General features: G+C 49.3%; 1 pseudogene; it reads right to left on the bottom strand.

The window, feature by feature from the left end:
* Positions 1 to 727: 727 nt before the first annotated feature.
* On the bottom strand, positions 728 to 5,501 carry LOC125934216 (60S ribosomal protein L7-like 1; annotated as a pseudogene).
* Between the last annotated feature and the right edge of the window lie 778 nt (positions 5,502 to 6,279).

Genomic DNA, 6,279 nt, shown 5'->3' with positions numbered 1-6,279 from the left:
AAGAAGACACAAAATCTGAAACAGGTTCCAGACTCTGAGCCATCAGTACAGAGCCTGATGTGGGGCTCAAACCCACGAGTCAGATCATGACCTGAGCCAAAGTCAGACGCTCAACTGACTGAGCCACCCAGGCACCCCTCCTCTGCCCATTTTTGAAGTGGCATATGATTTTGATGAACAGATTCATCTTCTTGTTATTGAGTTGTAAGAATTCTTTACATATTCTGGATACAAGTCCATTAACAAGTGATTTGCAAGTATTGTCTCTGAATCCATGGGTTGTCTTTTTTTTCTCTCTCTCTTCTTTCTGATTGTATTTCACGTTCTCTCCAAAACAAGGCCCTAGGAACCCCCAGCTTCCAAGTATACCCCTGGGCTTGGTCCACTGCTGTCTTGAATTCATGTTTGGGTATTCATCCACCAACATTAAACCCCAGGATAGGAGATGTGACAAAGCAGGACCCCTCTCTATGGCAGGAGTCCTTTGCTGATTTCAGAGGTGCCAGTGGCAGCCAATATGGAAAACACACTGGAACTTTCCCTTGGAGCTGGGCTGTGATGGGAAGCCAATGGAAGAAGATGCTAGGGACGTCATCATCTTTCCCCTGACCCATTCCCTGCAGCTTCTGAAGACATAGCAGAAAACAATATTCTTTGAAGGTACTGTATAAGAATTCCCCAAAGCAAAAACGCATGCTTCCAACTCACTGTTTCAGAAAATCGGGGTCTAGTTCAGCTGCCGAATGAGCTGACTGATGTGTTCACTTTGAGAGCCAGGTGAGCGCATCCCCTTGAGGAAGCCCCCTCTGTTCTCCATAGCATGATGGGCCACTGAGAGATGGACAGGGTGCAAGAGGCCTGAGGTTACCTGGAAACTATTCCCTGAAAAGGCAATCTCATGACTGAGGTTTTCTAAACAAATAACACCAAACTTTCCCAGGTGTTCCCCGATCACTGTAATCTATCAGAGAGATGCTTTTATTCTTGACCTTGGCCCATCTACGTTTCAAGATGAATTCTCAGACAGACTTCAGATTTGGAAATCCCCGGGTCACATAAGGTTCCACTATCTGTAGCGTTTTTATGGTCTGGGGGATCACTTTGACAAGACATCACTGAAAATCTTCTTCAAGGGGAAGGCTTGCAATGAGCCTCCGCACCAGTAAAATCACCCCATTAACCCTCTGGATGCAACAACAAAGGCCACAGGATGCTCATCTGGCACTTCGAAAACATGAAGCTTCACTTTTAGTAGTCATCTTCGGTGAGCCTTGTCACGTTATTGCTGCCAGGAATTGTGTAGCAACAATCCCAGTCACTTAAACTTGACCTCTTTCCTTTTTCCCTTCTTCTGCTCCTCCTTTTTCAAAAGTGTCTGCTTTGCTTGAGTGGCTTTGAAGGCTTGGTAAGCCTTCCTTTTTTTTTTTTTTCTTTTTTCAGATTTTCTAGAACCAAAGGGATCTTGCTTCTTCGCTCTTGCTCTGCCGTCTTTCCCTTTTTGTACTTTCTTGTTGGTATTGTTTGAATTATAAGTGCTTTTAGTTTTGATGAGGTCCAATGTACCTACTTCTTTTGTTTCTTGTGCTTTTAGTGTCATATTTAGGAAAACATTGCCAAACCCAGGTCATTAAGTCTTACTCTTGTGCTTTCTTGTAAGGGTTTTATAGTTCTAGCTCATACATTTAGGTCTATGATCTCTTTTTTTTTTAATTTTTTAATTTATATTTGAGAGAGAAAGAGAGACAGACAGAGAGTGCGCACAAGCAGGGGAGGAGCAGAGAGAGAGAGAGAGAGAGAGAGAGAGAGAGAGAGAAGGAATCTGAAACAATCCAAGCTGTCAGCACAGAGCCCGACGCAGGGCTTGAACTCATGAGCTGTGAGATCATGGCTTGAGCCAAAGTCAGACGCTTAACTGACTGAGCCACCCAGGTGCCCCTCTAACGATCTCTTTTTGAGTTGATTCTTTGTGTATGGTGTGAGGTAATGGTCCAAGGTCATTCCTTTGTATATGGATACCAAGTTGCTTCAGCATTATTGTGAAAAAGACTATTCTTTCCCCCAATGAATTATCTTGTCATCTTTGTCAAAAGCACATTGGCCATAAACGTAAGAGATTATTTCTGGACTCTCAGTTCTAGTCTATTAATGTGTCTATCCTTATACCAGTAGAGCATTGTCTTGATCGCAACAGCTTTGTAGTAAGTTTTGAAATCAGGAAATATCAGTCCTCCCAACCAGCTGTTCTTTTCATGATTATTTTGGCTCTTTGGGCCCATATGACTTCTAGGATCAGTTTGTCAATTTCTTCAAGAAAAGCCAGCTAGGATTTTGCATTGGTAGAGTAATTTGGGAAATATTGCCATTTTAACAGTGTTAAGTCTCAACATCTTACCTTTGACAGAATCATTGAGTACACCTGTTTATCGCTAGTGACCTATTACCTCAAGGAAGGAAGGAGACAGAGCACAAACCTAGTATCTTCCTTTCATCTACATTCAGATTATGACATTGAGAAAGCTATGGAGACGCCACCTTTGAAGCAAACAGATTGTGCTTTGATTTTTAAAAGAAACTGAGAAAGATTGATGGAAAATCTTCAGCCTTTTAAGCGTCTCCATCAGTTTTTTTTGGGGGGGAGCTGTTTTTGTTCTTTAGCTCCCATCTGTGTCTGAACGGTGCTAGTTTTTCCAGAAAGAAAGATAATGGGCAGACTCTGGTCATCCTCAGTGGTTGGTAATAAAGAACCACTGGCACCCTGGCAGGACAGTACTGAAGATGGAACTGTGAGTCTCTGTTTTATTTTTTATTTTTATTTTTTTAATGTTTATTTATTTTTGAGACAATGTGAGAGACAGAGTGCGAGCAGGGGAGGGGCAGAGAGAGAAGGAGACACAGAATCCGAAGCAGGCTCTGGGCTCCGAGCTGTCAGCACAGAGCCCAACGCGGGGCTCGAACCCACGAACTGTGAGATCGTGACCTGAGCCGAAGTCGGCCGCTCAACCAACTGAGCCACCCAGGAGCCCCCTCTGTTTTATTTTTTAATCCAGACACTGTGGTGTGTTACTCTTCTGTTACAGGTCAACGTGTGTAGCTCCCAGGAGAAAATTGCTTTTCCCTGAAAACTCGTTGGCCCTGGATACAAATAAGCAGCCTGCTGGAGTGAGGCTGAAAACTCGAGTGGAGGTTAAGAGCATGAGTCCATCTGAGCCCCCTACTTGGGTGAGCAGGGGGTAGGTATAGCTGGTACACCGCAGGGGGAGAGATAATCTGCTCTCCCTGCACCTTAACGACACAAGACTCTGAGACACAAGAGGTGCGAATTTGGTTGAGTTTGTAGAAGCCACAGTTCCTAACCCCATCTAGAGGTGTTGATGTTTTTGTCTCGGGCTTGCCAGTGTCCGTTCAATCCAGGCACAGACCTTTCCTCCTCACGTGCCCTCCTCCCCAAAGCCAACCACCTTGTAATTCTTAGAATGGGAACTTCTTACCCGGGCTCTGCACCGGGAGCCCTTTGAACTTTTCATCTCTCAGCTGGGTAGCTGATGGTGGAGATGCTTCCAGGAAGCCCCCTCTGAGACTTACTCCAGGCCCCTCAGAGGGCTTGGCGAGGAGGCAATGAGGTCGAGAACTAATGAGATGCTGGAAGCCTATCTGTAGTCTTTGGGTGCAAGTCTTTGGCTGTAGTCTTTGGGTCCCCTCGGGGACCAGAGTCAGGGCCTGTATGGTCACCATTCTTGGTTCCACTCCAAGGGTCTCAGTCTGAGCTGAGGATTTGGGATCTAGCCACACACGCTCTCTTGAGAATTTTTAAATGCCCTCATCGTCCCAATAACCAGATGTGTTGTCACACCACCAGACGATTACCTTCTTTTCCTCTTTGGAAGTGGGATCTAGGAAGAAGGGCCAGACCCATCAGGGAAGGTCTGAGGGTCAGGCGGTCGGGGTCTGGCTTTCTGGAAGCCACCGCAGTGCTCCCTGGGCACCTCAACTGCATGTTCAAAGGTGGGAGCACCAGCCCATTGAGGAACACCGATCCCTGGAAGTGTGCTGCAGTCGGGTAGACCAGGTGTCTGATCAGGGTTGGGAAGCAGGGTCCTCAGTGAGAGGGAGCAACTATGAGGTTGCACTAAAGTAGAGATTTTGGGTGTGTCTTTCCAGCTGCTGACAAGTAAGGAGCCTGAGCATTGGTTGAACGGACGTTAAAAATCTTTTTTTAATCTGTACCTGTTTTCATAAAACCAAGAGTTACTTAGGGAAGATCAGACTGGCTACTCCATACACAGTGAGCTATGACCAGGCACTGGGTTCTGTTCCAATCACAGGGCAACGGTGGTGATAAAGAGAAACAGCCCCTGCTCTCACGGGCTGGTGGTTGTCGAAGGTAGAGAAACGGTAAAGAAAACAGGGGGTTCCTGTAGAATTGTCTCACCGAATCCCCGTGAGGGGAGAAGTCCCATCCTCCAAATGCACACAGGGAAGCTGAGACTTCAAGAGGCCAGGTTAACCACCTAGACCGTGTGGAAAATTATTGGTGCCATCTAATTCAATTCCGGGTCATCTGACTCCAGATCCCATGTTCTTTCCAGAACCTCCCTCCAGCCCTTCATTTTACAAATGGTCTCCGAATGCTCTCCGAAACCCAGACACTTCCACGGGGCTGTGTGTGGAGAAGCTGTTTCTGTTTTTCTTCCTCGCGGGAGTGGGTAACGGTGGGCCTGCCAATGCTCTTCTAAAAGGGAAGTCAGGCAGCTAGGCCTTGTTCCAAGGTCAGGGCCCCAAGGAGAAAGTCCTTCCACCCCAAGGGCCCCCCACACTTCTCCGGCTGTGCCTGGCTGGCTCCCTCCTGCCGCCTCCCTGCCTGACTGACGATGGCTCTCAGGGTCCCAGCTGTCCCCATGACACCCTGAGGGTCGCTGCTATTTTTAAACCCTTTGAATCTGACAGGTGAAGAATTGTCGTCATTTTCACACTGAATAACATTCATTATTCCTTATCTGTGGTGAAAGACCCAACTGGCTACCCGGGTCCTTCCTTCTAAACCAAGCCAAGGAGGCCCTTTTAACACTGAGAGGGAAGAGCTCCTGGTCTTACACCTGCAGACGTGTGACAATAAAAGGAGGAGGGGCCTCTCTGTTGGGGGGGAGGGGAAGGGCTCCGCTGACTCAGGGAGAGGGCCCCGAGTCCTGCCCAAGAAAGAACCGGGCTTAGAGAATATCTACGGCTGTCGCATCAGCAGCGGGGAATTATCCTCTGTGTCTCGAACATGCTCGCGGGATGAGGAGGATGACTCCACAGAATAATAAGGGTTCTTCAGTTCAGTGTGGCTGGGACAGAGGAAAATCACGTGTCTAAGGGGTCTGCAAGCCCGCACGTGTCTCATGCCCCACATCTGAGCGGCTTCCTCTTGCCCACCGCTCATGTGGCACAAACCCAGCCACCTCCCAGTAAGTGTGTGTGAGATCGTCAGGAGCCCACCTGACCAGGTGGGAGAAGTCACCCATCGGGGACCTGCCAGTCCCCTGTGGCCGGCCTGGGCAGCCCGGATGGAGAGCCCTTGCTGCAGCCGAGTGGGGCGCCGAATTCAACTCCTGGCCCTACTTTTCCGAGAGTGGGGCTTTGGCTGGGTGTCCCTAACACCCCGGCTCTCCTGTCTCCGGCCGGAGACTCAGTTCACACAAATGGTTGACATCGGCTTCCATCTACGCCGGGGGCCCCGGGGACACTTGACTGGGTGCTTTTGTAAAGCACCACACAGCTCAGAGCGTGCTTTCACTCGTCGGCTTCCCAGGCTTGGTCTGACAGCACAGAAACAGATTTGAACTTCACACACTGTGCCTTGGGGCTCGCCGGCTGCAGAAATAGTGCAGGAGGGGAACAGCTGGCAGAAGGAGACGCGATGGTCCTTCTGAAATCTGGGGTGTCTCAGCTCTCCTCCTGCTTTTCCCTTCTCTGCCAAGGCCCCTAACAGACTTGGCTGCTCCACTCACAGCCACAGTGAGTACCATGGACAGAGACACCTGTTAGGGAACTCTGAGGGGCCACCTGCTCAGGCCGGCCACCGGTGCGGGGAGGGGAGAGAGGTGGCTGTCCCCTGCGGATGTCCTGGGACACTGGACAAGGGCTCAGGATCCTGGCACGGAGCTGGGCAGAGGGATGCAAATGCACCAGCGGAGGGGCAGGTCCCAGGCAAAGGGCTAAACCCCACGGACCCCAGTTCAGCGAGGGGGACACAGCCCGTCCATCCCTTTGGCTTCTGACGACCTAGAGGTGTGGGGTGTT

The sequence above is a fragment of the Panthera uncia genome (assembly GCF_023721935.1).
Source record: "Panthera uncia isolate 11264 chromosome A1 unlocalized genomic scaffold, Puncia_PCG_1.0 HiC_scaffold_16, whole genome shotgun sequence".
Classification (NCBI taxonomy): domain Eukaryota; kingdom Metazoa; phylum Chordata; class Mammalia; order Carnivora; family Felidae; genus Panthera; species Panthera uncia.
This window is presented reverse-complemented; position numbering and strand designations above follow the sequence as displayed.